The sequence below is a fragment of the Protopterus annectens genome, chromosome 12.part0 (assembly GCF_019279795.1).
Source record: "Protopterus annectens isolate FY-2018-M chromosome 12.part0, PAN1.0, whole genome shotgun sequence".
Taxonomy (NCBI): Eukaryota; Metazoa; Chordata; order Ceratodontiformes; family Protopteridae; genus Protopterus; species Protopterus annectens.
This window is the reverse complement of record NC_056746.1, coordinates 559,615,948-559,630,490: the sequence shown is the minus strand read 5'-3', so window position 1 is coordinate 559,630,490 and position 14,543 is coordinate 559,615,948. Positions and strand designations below refer to the sequence as shown.

The window sequence follows — 14,543 nt, the reverse complement described above, 5'->3', positions numbered from 1 at the left end:
GAAGACTACTCCTTTGGGGAAACTTTACACACTATGAGGGAACATTTTCACTGGGAAGGTCAGGACTACTCTGACACAAAGAAAAGGCTCAGAGAGTTTCTTTTACTCCCCCAGCACAGACCACTTGCCATCGCCCCAGTTTTAGACATTGTGGATGATGTTTACTTAGAATCCAGTTTGAACCCAGATTCTCTGCCTCCTGCTCCAGCCAAACCTGACAGATACTATAGAGTGCCCGATTCCCACAAATTCCTTTATAAAAGCCCTGTTGCTGATCCAGAGACTATCTCCCAGGGTCCCACAGGGGCTAAGGCTTCTATGGCAAAAAATCCTGTACCCTCTGAAAGGGACTCCAGAGCACTAGACAGGTGGGGGAAAAAGGTTTACACCTCAGCCACTGTAGCTATGAGGGCACTCAATTGCCAATTTCACATGCTAAAATATTAGCAATTTCTAATGTCTCAGTTAAAACAAAAAATGAGCACACTCCCTCAACAGTCTGAATTGAAAGAAATGCAGGATCTGTTGCATGCAACTGAACAGGTGGGCAAACATACTTTACAATGTGGGTTTGATTCTTTGGAGGCTTCCTGCAGAGCAGCTGTCACTGGGTCTGTTATACGTAGGCATGCTTGGTTAAAGGAACAAACTCTGCCTGATCATGTTAAAGCAAAGCTTCTAGATGCTCCATTACAGCAGGATGTTCTTTTTGGGGTTAAAGCAGAAGAAGTCTTAAAGAAAATGAAGGATAAGGCAAAATATATGCAGACAGTCAAAGATTTTCTACAGGTACAGCCCCCTCGCTTCAGCAGAAATTGGCCAACAAAAAATTGGTCCTTTCCAGCTACTGACAGACCACAGAGGGGTAAATACAGACGTCCAATAGGGCAGAGGACAACCACAAGCCCAGTACAAACCTTGACAATGGGGCACTGCAACACAGAAGGGAGGAGAAGACAGGTCCCAAACTATCAGAAGGCAAACTCAATGACTTGCACCTCATCTGGCCAAGCAACACTCTCTTGGCAACCCCCTTGGGTGGAAAACTCATACTTTTTTCAGACAGCTGGCACATTGTCACAAAGGACAAATGGGTCCTAGACATAATTTCACGAGGATACAGATACCATTTTCACACCTTGCCATTGAAAAGAGGAATGCCAAACCTGCCACAAAATCAATGGGCAGAGGCACAAAAACAAATTCAACTCTCATGGACATGATAGCCATTCAACTGGTACCTACTCGAGAGCAAGGCCAAGGATTTTACTCAAGACTCTTTCTAGTTCCCAGAAAGGACAATACCTGGAGACCAATTCTGGACCTTTCAATTCTAAACACCTTCTTACAAGTACCCAAATTCAAGATGCTAACACTACAGCAGCTTCCTCCCATGTTGGGCAAGAAAGCATGGCTAGTAACGTTGGACCTCAAGGAGGCATACCTGCATGTCCCCATCGGACAAAGTTGCAGAAGATACCTCCGTTTCATTGCAGGTTCAACCCATTACCAATTCTCTGCACTGCCCTTTGGCTTATCTACTGCGCCCAGGGTCTTCACAAAATGCCTGGCACCAGTAATTGCATACTGCAGACAAAGAGGAATTCAGATATACCCATACCTGGACGACTGCCTCATCCAAGCAGAAAGCAAGGACATCCTCTTACAACATCTGGCTTTTGTAAAACATCTTCTAAGTTGCCTGGGGTACACAGTAAACGAAAAGAAATCAAAACTAGTACCCTCACAAAATATAGCATTCCTGGGTGCCAGCTTGAATACAACGGCCCAGAAGACTTATCTGACGCCAGACAAACAACTACAACTGACTCAATATTTCAAAACAATGGCAACAAAGACCCAACTACTTGCAAGAAAAATTCTGCAGGCCTTGGGCTTCATGGCATCTTGCATACTACTACTACAATTTGCAAAGCTGCATATGAGGAAATTACAGTGGTACCTAAAAAGTGTATGGTCTCAACACAGCCACAGCTTGGACACAATGATATCTCTCATTCCCTGCCTACAGCAGGAGTTTCTATGGTGGTCACAGGCATGTCACCTCAACAAGCGTCAGACTTTCACCTTGCCCCCAGCCAGGCAAACTGTCAACAGATGCACCGGACTATGCCTGGGGGGCACACATGGCAGGACAGTGCGTTCAAGGCGTATGGACTGCAGAACAAAGGAATCTGCACATCAATCAAAAAGAGATGCTAGCTGTACAGAATGCTCTGACAGCCTTCAAGAATCTATTACATCCAGGACAATTTACAATAAGGACGGATGACACCACAGTAATGTGGTACATAAACAAACAAGTGGGTACACACTCCTACCCTCTATGCAGGCAAGCAATGACCTTGTGGAACACAGCTCTGGCATACCAAGTTCAGTTACAAGCTCAATTCCTGCCAGGAAAAAAGAACACATTGGCAGACGACCTCAGCAGAAACATCATGGATCCCCACGAGTGGAAACTGGATCCACAAGTATTTGCAATGATAACTCAAAAATGCGGCCTTCCAGACATGGACCTGTTTGCCAGTCCTCAAAATTATCAACTAACAAAATTTTGTACAAGGACACTTCACTATCAAGCTTGGAAAGTGGACGCACTCTCATTCAGTTGGAAAAACCTGACAGTATATGCCTTCCCTCCATTGCGTCTCCTCACAAAGGTGCTTCTGAAAGTCAGAAAGGAGAGACCACGACTGATACTCATAGCCCCAGACTGGCCACGCCAGCACTGGTACCCACTATTGAGGAATATGGCCCAGGGCCCACCTTGGATTTTACCACAAATTGCCCATTTGCTCACACAGCAAAACAATCAGATTCTTCACAGCCAGCTCAAAACCTTAAATCTGGCTGCATGGCAAATCACCTAAGCATCCAGCCAGCTCCTCTTTCCCAAGCAGTTATGGATGTTATTCTGGAAGCTAGGAGGCCCAGCACCAGGAAGGCCTATTCAGATAAATGGAAAAAGTTTTGCGCCTGGAACCAAACTAAAGGCCAAAACACACTTCAGCCTCACATGCCTCAGATTCTACAGTATTTAACTGAGATGTTGCACAAAGGACTTTCCTTTTTTTCCATTAAAATCCATGCATCAGCTATTTCAGCCCACTACAACACGGATCCACCCTTATTTTCGCATCCACTTCTAAGGCAGTTCCTCAGAGGGACAAAAAACATTAGGCCCCCCCCAGGAGAGAGCACCTACACCAACATGGGACCTCAGTTTTGTTGTGGAAAAACTTACGCTACCTCCCTTTGAACCAGCTTTCTCTGCAGATCTACAGTTTCTGTCATGGAAGACTGCCCTGCTGCTAGCAATAACTTCAGCTAGAAGAGTCTCAGAGCTGCAGGCACTAATGGCAGTGGAACCTTTCCTCATTTTCCATCAAGACAGAGTTTCTCTATGAACTAATCCTTCCTTCATGCCTAAGGTGGTTTCCAGTGCAGCTTTAAATCAAACCATCCACTTACCCACCTTCTTCCCAAATCCACAGAGCAAAGGAGAAAGACTCCTGCATTCCTTGGACATTCACAGGCAACTTCGTTACTGCTTGGATAAAACTAAGGCTTTCAGAAAATCTGACCAGCTCTTTGTATCCTATGCTACAGCTTCACAAGGGAAGGCTATATCAAAACAAACCATTTCCAAATAGATAGGACATTGCATTCGTTTTTGCTATATCCATCATGGAAAACCAGTTCCTGCTACCATTAGGCCCCACTCTACCAGGGCAACAGCTACATGTACAGCCTTCCTCAAGGGGGTTCCAACCAAGGAGATTTTGGAAGCTGCAACTTGGAGTTCAGTACACACCTTTACCAAACACGATCACTTACCACTTTACTCTAAGACTAGAGCTGGCTTTGCCACTGCAGTTCTGCAGGGCTTTCTAGCCTCCTCTAACCCTCTAGAACTCCTCCACCCATCCTTAACTTTGGGATTCTACCCAAATGTGGTGACCTGCAGCAGGTTAACACGATGAACATAGTATAGTTTTGTACCTACCATAAATGTAGATGTTCGAGTGTACACCCTGCTGCAGTCCAGGTTACCCTCCCTCCATCCCCTCTGATCTACCTGGCTAAATCTCTACAATACCTTCCTGATGTATTTGCTTATAGCTGGAGGGATTTTGTGTTTGTGCAAAAATTACTTAATTTGGTACTAATTACTGACCACCTTTTTGGGGGCACCTGACATCTGGGGCAAGAAAAACTGAAGAAAATGGCATCAGATGCATTATATATACCCCTGGCGCACTGACGTCAGGGAAGAAGCGACAGCAACCGACGCCGGACCAAGACTTTGTAATTCCGGCCGACTGCGGGACCGCCTGACGACAGGATAACCCAAGTGTGATGACTGCAGCAGGGTGTACACTCGAACATCTACATTTATGGTAGGTACAAAACTGTACTTTCTTCAAGAACGGAAGAACAAGCACAGGAAGGGGATGATGATGGCAGATAACGGACTAAGGGTCTACTGAAACCCTCCTTTGAGGAAGATTTGGAGAGGTCTTCTAGTGCTAAGTCCTCTCCCGCCAAAACATCTAAAGCAAAGAAACGTTCTCCGGCTCCGTCTGTACTATCGGAGCCTCCAGAGAAAGTTATCAAATCTACTGTGGCATCCTCGGCTCTGTCTTCGGTGCCGAAGGAAGTTTATGAAGCTACAGGATCTACATCAGCTCCCAGCTTTTCGGAGCTGGTGACAGGGATGCTAGCTTGGAGCTGGTCTCCAGTTTTTAGACCGGTCTCTCCTCCTCACAGCTCTCCTCCTGAGAGGAGGTCTCTAGGTCACCCACCTTGTCCTCTAGGTCCTCCAGGGCACACTTTGATGTAGATGTGGATAGAGTGGTGCAGAGACTGCTCCAATCACCGGTGCTGGCTAAATTGCTTTCGGCTCCAGCCCAGTCTGCTCCGGAGCCAGTCACCCATCCATCGTCAGTAGATCCTCCTCCGAGCAAATCCCAGCCTTCGGAGCCAGAGCGGTCGGTGCCATATGATGCTTCTAGGACTGCTCCGATGGCTCATCCCCGCTTGTCGGGTCTGATCTCAGCTCCGACCCCATTGGCTCCATCCACGAGGTCCAGGACTCATGGTTCCTCGGTCGGATCCAAAGAGGATGCTCTTCGGCTCGAGTGAGCCAGACTCTTGCTTCTGCTTCGGACCTTGTCCCCTCTGCTCCGATAGATTCCACTGTTAGTTGACCTTTGGAGCCGGGGGGACCAGCTTTTGAGGTCATGCGGAGCGTGCTGGCCAGATCCTCAGCTGCATCATACAGTTCTGACACTCTTTCCCCCTATAGCCCCGGTAACCATCTCTGATAGCCCTCTATCTTTGGACAGCGGAGACCCAAGGCCTCAGGAGACACCCATGAGTGGTCCCCCATTTTCTGAGGACTCACCAGAGTTTGTGCCTGAGGGGCCTCCCAGAAAAAGAATGTGCAAGAGTAAGCACTTGGCTCCCAGAAAGAGTCTCTCACGTCAGACACTGACGTCGAGGAATCAGAGGGGTCCCCCAAGTCATCCTCTGAGGATATCTCCTTTTCCGATATCCTAGAGATCTTGAAACAGAGAGGCGACTGGCCCTCAAAACCCCCCTCTGAAGAGGAGTCAGTGTTCCTGAAGGCCTTTGAGGCTCAGCCTTCCGCCTCTTGGGTCTCTCCACCCTTCGAACTCCTGGATCTGGTTTGTCGTATGGTGTAGAAAACCCCTGACACTGTGGAACCAGTCCCCAGGAGACCCAACAAATTTCTGTCCATCCCTGCTGACAAAGACTTTTTTATGAAAGGCGTCCCAGTAGATGCCATGGTGGTGGCAGCTGCCACCAAGAAGGAACTGGCTGGACCTCATCTACCGTCCACCCCCCTAACAAGGAGTCTAGGACCATGCACCAGTATGGGAAGCGTATGTTTTCTTCAGCGGCCTTTACTCTGCGATTGCTGAATTACTTATCACATTTTACAAGGCTCCAAAGAGATCTCCTGATAGAGCTTGGAGATACTCTGCAAGGTAACATATCTGACGCAGTGGCTCAGAAAGTCAATGTTCAGATGTCTACCTTAAATTCTATAGCTAACTCTTCCATGAGGCTGATCTCCTACACAGCCGAAGGAGCGAGTAGGGCAGCAAGTTCTGGAGTCTCCCTCAGAAGACACTCCTGGATGCGCCTTTGTAATTTCGCGGAGGCCTTTAAGTTTACATTCACCAATGCCCCTTTTGATGGTTCCTCCTTGTTCAGAACCAAGGTGAAAGACACTCTAGGTGCGAGCAAGAGGGTAAAACTCTGTCTGCCGTGGGAGTCCGTTTTTCCATGCCTTCTAGACCTTATCCCAAGAGCCAGAAGGGTGGGAAAATGTGGTTCAAGAAATCGCAGAGATTTTTCCCTGATGCACAAAGTGAATCCCCCCTCCAGAGGCAAGGGAGCCGGTGGCAACTCAAGTAGATGTCGCCCTAGAGGCAGAGGAGGCCCGTGTAACCAGGGAGACCGCGACTCCTTTCGTGGTCCTTCCTACCAGCGCTCCTGATGGGAGGCCCGACTGCACTTCTCTGGAGCCAGTCGGGTGTCGCATTTCACTATACCCAGAAGCCTGGCAGCTCATCACTCAGGACCAGTGGGTATTAAAAATTATTTCCGGAGGATATCGCATTCCATCCTAACCCCCACCTCCCCCGCCGATCAAAAGAATCCCAGATGTTCCACCGAATCAAAGGGATTCCGCAGCTTCAGAAATTCAAAAGCTGCTAGAAAAAGGAGCCATCCAGCATGTCCCCTCAGACCAGATCGGATTAGGGACTTACTCCAGATTCTTTTTGGTGCCGAAAAGATCAGGTGACCTGAGACCCATCTTGGATCTCAGCGCTTGAACCTCCACGTGAAGAAGTCCAAGTTCCGAATAGTCACATTGCAATCTATTCTCCCATTGTTGGGAAAAGGTGTGGATGTGACCATCGACCTCAAGGATGCTTACTACCATATAAAAATGGACAGGACATCCAGAAGTCACCTACGCTTCCGGCTGCGAGCCAGTCATTTTCAATTTCGAGCCCTGCCCTTTGGTCTCACCACAGCCCCCAGGGTGTTCACCAAATGTATGGCAGTGGTGACAGCTCACTTGAGGTGTCAGGGATTCCAAGTGTTTCCGTACCTGGATGACTGACTCCTCTCTGCCACCACCAGGCATCTACTACTACAGACCAGAGATGCCACGATCAATCTGTGTCAACAATTGGGTGTCACTCTAAACTGGGAAAAGTCTGCCTTGTCGCCCTCACAGCGTGTCACCTTTATAGGCGCAGAGTTAGACACTGTGCTCATGAGGGCGTTTTTACCTCTAGAAAGGATTCAAGGTTTTCAACAACAGGTAAATACGCTGCTCCCTTTAAAGAAAATGAAGGCAAAAACGGTTCTGAAATTGTTAGGGACGATGGCCTCAACAATTATGCTGGTCCCTCTTGCGAGGCTACACGAGGCTCCTCTTCAGTGGATGCTCTTCGCCTTGTGGTCTCTACAAAATATGCCGCTTTCTCATCTCATAATGATCACAGACAGGTGCAAGCAGGATCTACGCTGGTGGCTTCACACCAGCAACCTTATTGTGGGGAAACCCTTTGTTTCATACCCTCCTGTTGCCACAGTGACCACGGATGCCTCCCAGATGGGGTGGGGGGGCATTATCTCGGCAGGACAGTCCAAGGCATGTGGCAAGAACACGAGATACATCTGCATATCAATATCCTGGAGATGAGAGCAGTGCTGCTAGCGTTGCAAGCACTTCAGAGCTTTCTTCCTCTCTGGACTATTGCGATCCACTCAGGCAATATGTCGGTGGTATGGTATCTGAACAAACAAGGTGAAACCAGATCTTATCCCCCTTGCAGTGAGGCCATGCAAGTGTGGCAGTGAGCAGTGTCTTCCCAACATTTCTTGTAGCAACGCACATTCCGGGGAAGTCCAACGTGATCGCCAACGGGTTGAGCAGAGCTATTCTTATGCCTTGTATGTGGTCCCTGAACAGTCAAGTTGTGGAGCAGATTTTCTGCAGATGGGGTCAGCCTTGCTGCGACCTATTTGCCAGTCCCCTCAATACCAAGTACAGCAGCTACTTCACCCTTATTCCCCCTCAGGGAGAGTCACCCAGGGACACTCTTTTCCACGATTGGCCTCCCGGTCTACTGTATGCCTTCCCTCCTGTTCCTCTGCTGACAAAGGTTATTCAGAAAGCGCAATCCTTGGGAAGCAAAATGATTCTGATTGCTCCACACTGGCCTCATCAAATTTGGTTCCCCTTTCTCCATCCCTATCTTATGGACGCACCCTGGATTCTGGACCCACAGCCAGATCTACTGACTTGTATGTCAGGGCAGTTCCATCCCTCTCTTCAAACCCTCCGGTTGACAGCATGCCTACTGCACTTCCATCACTGATCAGGTTTCATCATTTTTCTCCGGAAGTGGTTCATATTCTATCTTCTTCCCATAAGCCTTCGACCAGGAAGATTTATTCCAGTAAATGGAAAAGATTCTCCATATGGGCTCATGCAAAGCAAATTGATCGTTATACAGCCCTGTTCTCTTCAGTTCTGGAATTTCTTTCCATGTTTTTCTATCAAAGGTCAGCAGCCGCTACCATAAAGGTCCAGTTGGTGTTTGTTTCCACTTTTCACGTTGCCAATGAACCCAGTTTAATGGTACATAGACTTTATAAGGCATTTTTGAAGGGCACTGTGCTGCTTCGCCCTCCAGTCTTTGAACCGGTTATGCCTTGGGATCTAAATTTTGTGCTACAATGCATCACCACTTCCCCCTTTGAGCCTGCAGCTACTTGTGACATGAAATATTTGACTTGGAAAACTATCTTCTTGGTAGCCATCACTTCAGCCTGACGTGTCTCAGAGCTCCAAGCCTTGTCAATAAGACCGCCTTACTTGATTTTTCACAGGGACAGGGTTTCCCTCAGACCAAACCCTTCCTTTATGCCAACAGTGGCTTCAGTTAGTGATCTCAACCAATCCATTGAACTGCCCGTATTTTTTCCAGAGTTCTCTAATAGGGCAGAATTCAAATTTCACCAGTTGGATGTTCACAGGCAGTTGCACTTTTATTTACGTAGAACGAAGGATCTTAGAAAATCAGACCAGCTGTTTGTCTCATTTTCAGAAAACAAAATTGGGTCACCTGTTTCCAAAGTGACTTTGCCTAGATGGATCTCTAGTTGTATTTCCTTAATTTATTCCTCAGGTGGTAAGGATTTACCATTTAGAGTAAGGCTCATTTTACCCAATCTATGTCTACCTCTACAGCATTTCAGGCCAGGATGTCTATGGATGATATTTGTGCTGCAGCTACATGGGCATCTCCTCACACCTTTATTACTCACTACAAATTGGATTTGGTATCCAGAGGCAGGTCTTCCTTTGGTTCCACAATGCTCAGGAGTATTTTCCACTGAGCCTCTCAGGGTTCATGTGCTGGGGATGCTGTCCCACGGGTAAGAATGTAGGCGAGATTGGACTTCATAACATCAAGAAGTTATGTAGTCACCATAACGTTCGATGTATGTAGTCCATCTCGCTTCACATTCTTACTAACCCCCCTCCACCATCCATCCTGGAGGATCTAAAGGTTAGTTCTGGTTTCAGTACTCCTTTTATTATTGGAATGTTTTTTCCTTCTTTTGTGTCATGTGGATGAAGGGGAGTGATTGTGTGATTGAGATTGCAGCGAACAAGATCTGGGGAAAGGGAGCAGGGCAGTATGGGATACCTCTTAGCCCAGCCAATTGAAAGACTTCGAGCTAGAGTATGGCCGAGTCGGAGCTGAGGTTCGGCTCCGAACCCACGGGTAAGAATGTGAGGCGAGATGGGCTACATACATTGATCGTTATGGTGAGTACATAACTTCTTGTTTCTTCCCATCTTTAAAGGAGCAGAAGCTACTGGCTCAAAAAGTGACATGAAAGCCACACATCTGCAGTGGAATTTTGGAATATTTTGGGTTACACGGCATCTGAGATTATTATGCTTCCTCTAGCCAGAATCCACATAAGGGAAATATAATTGTTGGATCAGTCTGGATTCAGCTTCTACACCCTTTGTACTTTCATATTCCAGTTCTGAGAATTGTAAAAAGGGAGATTTTTTGTTCTATTTAATTTATTTTATTTTATTTGTATTTGTTTACCAGGTAGAGCCGTGATTTTCATGGATCTTTTTCAGACTTAGCCTGGGAGCACTGTCTGGTCAATTGACTTGTTCAGAGTCGCACAGGTTGGCAGTAGAGGCTGAGGGAATCAAACTTGGCTCACTGAATCATAGAAAACAGCTTAACAGCTCCTTAATATTCTTCACCAACTGGAAGACATTCTTTGAATAAACCACATGTTCCACACGCCCTCTGCCCCCCCCCCTCCTCCGCATGCAGTCTGTGACTACAGATGCATTAGACTGGGTGTGGGATGCGGCTTCTAAAGAGATGCTGTCTCTCCAGAGAGACAGGCGCACATCACTGCTAACATCTCTGACAGTTATCATCTCTGACAGTTATCAATGCTTTGAAAGTGTAAATCATTTCTGGTCCCTAAGACCTCTGTAAGTGTACACAGACAACAGCACAGTGATGTGGTACATAAGCAAGGGGGTACTAGATCCTACTTTTTTTTTCAGACTGGCTGTGATACTACTTGGAGGCATGCTTGGAAGAATGATGCCTTCTCATTCCCATGGGTAGGAATGTTTCTGTATTCTTTTATACTGTTTCCAATGCTATCCAGAGTTCATCTGAAGATTTAGAATTGCTGTCCAAAAATTGTGATGGTGAATCCTTTTTTGCCCAGTCAGCAGTATTTCTCACTTCTTTTCAGTCTGGCCAATGGCAGTTACTGCAAGTTTCCCCACAGACTGGATTTGCTTGCAATAAAGGGAGCAAAAAAGAAATTGCTACTAGGAAACATAGTACAGGTATGTAAGTAAACATACCGAAACTGTAGGCATTATAAATACTTTTCCAATAGCCTTCCCTCTCTCCAACCTCCTCATTTGCCTTTTTTTTTTTTGCCAGGATGTGGATGTTTTACCTTTTTGTATGTAGTTTACTGTTGGATTTGTTTCTTAACATTGTTCTGGCAGGGCTCTTGCCTCCTTTGTAGACAAAAAAAAATACTCTGAAGCTTTTTGCACTCACGTTGTCTTTTAGGGTTCATAGGTAGGTACTCCTAGCCAACAAGGTTCCCTGGCTTACGCCACCCAAGAAAGTTACTTTCCTGTGCCACTGTTGAGCAGAGACAATGAAGTGATCCCCGAGGGTGTATTTCCTATTTCCCAGCCACTCATCAAGATTTTTCTTGAAGAGTGCTAATGAAGAACTTTGCTTGACATAGATGGGGGGTAGCCTGTTCCAGAGTATGGGAAGTCTCTGGGACAGGAATCTATCCCTCCAGCATGTCCTGTTTATTGTGGTGACAAGATTTAGGTCCCTAGAGCATGTAGCTCAGAGGGATTGGGATTTCTTTAGGTGTAGCATGTCCAGCAGCTCTGGGTTTGACATAGCTTTATATGTTAGGCAGAGATCACCTCGGAGTAGGCGATATGCTACAGAGTGAAGCTGGAGTTTTTTGAGACGGTTAGTGTAGGGCATTTGTTTGAGGCCAGTAATCCTCTTTGTGAGGTACTTCTGTATATGGAGCTTTGCTTGAAGCTCCTGACATTTGAGGCATGTGGAATGTGATGTTACACTTTGTAAGCTGGCCGCTCACAGGGGATAGCACCTATATAGCTTAGGCTACTGTAACAATAATCTTTCAGAACCATCTTCGGCTTTGGTATGTTTACATACACACCTATTTTCAGTATTCTAGCCGTAAGGTCGCCAGTGCCTTGAGATTGTAACAGACTGAAATATGCTTCCCAGACTTGGTAAAGTTTACCATTGTAGTGTGAACGTTTATAAATACATAGCATAATGGCCCAAATAGTATGCAAACAGGCACAAAAATTGCAGTTCACAAACAGATATGTTATAAAACTGAATGACCTGTATGGACGTGCTAGTCAAACTTGATGAAGTTATTGATGAGATGGATGTCTTCCATCCTTTTTAGAGCTAAAAAGAGTAGAATACAAGTTTTGCTGTTAAAGTTTTTGCTTGTCACAAGAGCTGTATGGAGACAGCTTGGTCTCTGAGCAGGGTATGTTCTTTAGGAGGGACTAAAAGCACTGACCTCATTGAGAACTCTGTGGTCCTTTATGATGATGTTTTAATCTGAGGAAACTTTGAGAGCTGTGCCTGTTGTTGAGCTGACAAAGTTATTCTGTTGGGATCACTTGGTTAGCATTACTGGAGGGGGAATGATCATGTAATACTAGAGTGTTTTTCTCAGTCTGTGAGGAGTTGTCTTCGAGTGGAGGTTGTTTACTAGATCCTGTGAGTAAAACCTCTCCATTGAATCATCATCATTCATTCATGAGACCACATTCTGTAGAACTACCCTTTCTTTGCTTACTGTCCTCTGACAAGGTCACTGATATGTTGATGAAAAAAAAATTACAGATTGCCTAAATTACTAAGAATGTTTTATTTTTGGTGGTGCACTTTGCCTACAGGTATTGATTTGCTGATTTATGTACTCTCCCTGATGTGTGTAACTTAACCAAACTGTTTCATTGTGCATCTTAATCCTGAAGTCTTCATTACACATGCACTGAGATGAGTCCTGTAAGACTTTATTTTGGCCTTCTAATGATTCGTATCAGAGTTTATTTCTTCATATTTTAACCGATTTAAGTAAACTGTATGAGTAACCCTTTTCAGAGGACCAGGGCCAGAAGACACAAATCAAAGCAACTGGCCAGCAAGGAGATCAGGTAGTTTTTCCATGCTACTAGTGACCTATGTATGTGTATTGACTTGGAAAATACAGGCTTGGACGGAAGGGGTAATGATGAAGTTCACCGCTTTTGGGGGTTTTCTGCGGATGAGTTCTTGTGGGGTTGCATGGCCCCATGAAGTCCTTGGTAGAATACAGAGACCCTAGTTTTGACACTAGAAGAGTTGAAGGACAGGTTCATGGAAGTGTTCTTGAAATAATGCAAAACCTGCCGAGAATCTGTTGCATGTGGACCTTATCAGTGATGCTAAGGGATACTGGAGTAAATAGGACTCTGTCAAAATGTGGCAGAAATCACCCATCTCCGACTGCTTCCCCACTGTAGGCGTCACATCCTGATAGCCACATAAAGCATCTTTTGCTGTAAAGTGAAGGGTCTACCTGGTGAAATGTCACTCCATGGTATGCTGCAAAAGTAGTGGACCAAGGCTTGATAGTCCTTGGGAATTGAGAGTTTGGGGCTTTTGGATGTCAGTGCTACACAGTGAGCTGAGATAAAAATTATAACAGCTTTTTCACTTTTACACATTTAGAGTAATTCTGCATACAAAGAAACAAATTGTTAAATGATAATAGATTAAGGCATCGAGTCAAAAAGGTAGCATCTTTGCAGTGTGTGATATTAGTAACTATATTGCAGTGATAGTAATGTAAACCTAGAAGTTGATAAACTTGAAAGGATACAAGAATGTAACTCTGAGGATAAATAAGAATTCTGGGGAAAATGTGTATATGTCAGTCTAATAAAAGTCAACATTAAACAAGGGAAGCATAAAGTGCACACAATAAAATGCAAGTTAGATTAGTAAGTTATGTACATAATCTCTTTAAAATGAAGTGGTTTTGAGAGGAGGTAAGAATTTTACAGGGGAAACTAAAATAAATTATTAAAGGAGAGTTCAGGAACACCTTATCAGTGCTAATGCCAGTTGTACTGACATCCCTAAGTATCGGTGTGCTAATGACAGTTGTACTGACATCCCTAAGTATCGGTGTGCTAATGACAGTTGTACTGATATCCCTGAGGTGTTCATGCAAATGTCATTTGTACTGATATCTGAGGTGTCGGTGCTAATGCCAGTTGCTGCCCATTTCATTGTAGTTCATGGTGGTTGTAGTATTGGTTTAGAGACAACTGTTTTATATCAAATTAATGATTGTGATGCTAAAAGGTTTTAGTAAGGCAGGAAGCTTTATTAATAATGAAGTTTCACGCTAAAACCTAGAAGTTTGGACATGGGTTTTAATTGAAAGCTTTTAAGTTCTTCACTTATTAGTTAATTAATTGTTGTTTATAAGTGCTGAGAATATACAGACTTGATTCTGTTTTCTTCTTGTTATACACAGGAATGTAATTTTGACAGAAATAGAGTATTGCTGCTTTTGCCTTGCTGCTTTATTAGTAATAATTACACTGCTATGAATGACCGTTCTTAATTAGAATTTAGTTGCTTGTATCATTGTAGTAGTTTTAAATGTGTTAAGATGCAAACACAGCATCCCAGATGATCTCTATAAACCCTTTGTGTATACTAAATAATCATTGTAAGAGTTGAGTGCTGTAAAAGATTTCCCTAATTAAAAAATGAAAAGAAAAAAATGGAATTAACTGGTAGATGTTGACATTACAATGC

The 14,543-nt window shown here is 44.9% G+C and overlaps 1 protein-coding gene across 1 annotated transcript in view; it reads left to right on the top strand.

Annotated features, from left to right (window-relative positions):
* LOC122816707 (transformation/transcription domain associated protein) overlaps positions 1–14,543 on the top strand; it is a gene marked incomplete in the record, with an annotated part of 2,794,447 nt that overhangs the window by 1,000,905 nt on the left and 1,778,999 nt on the right.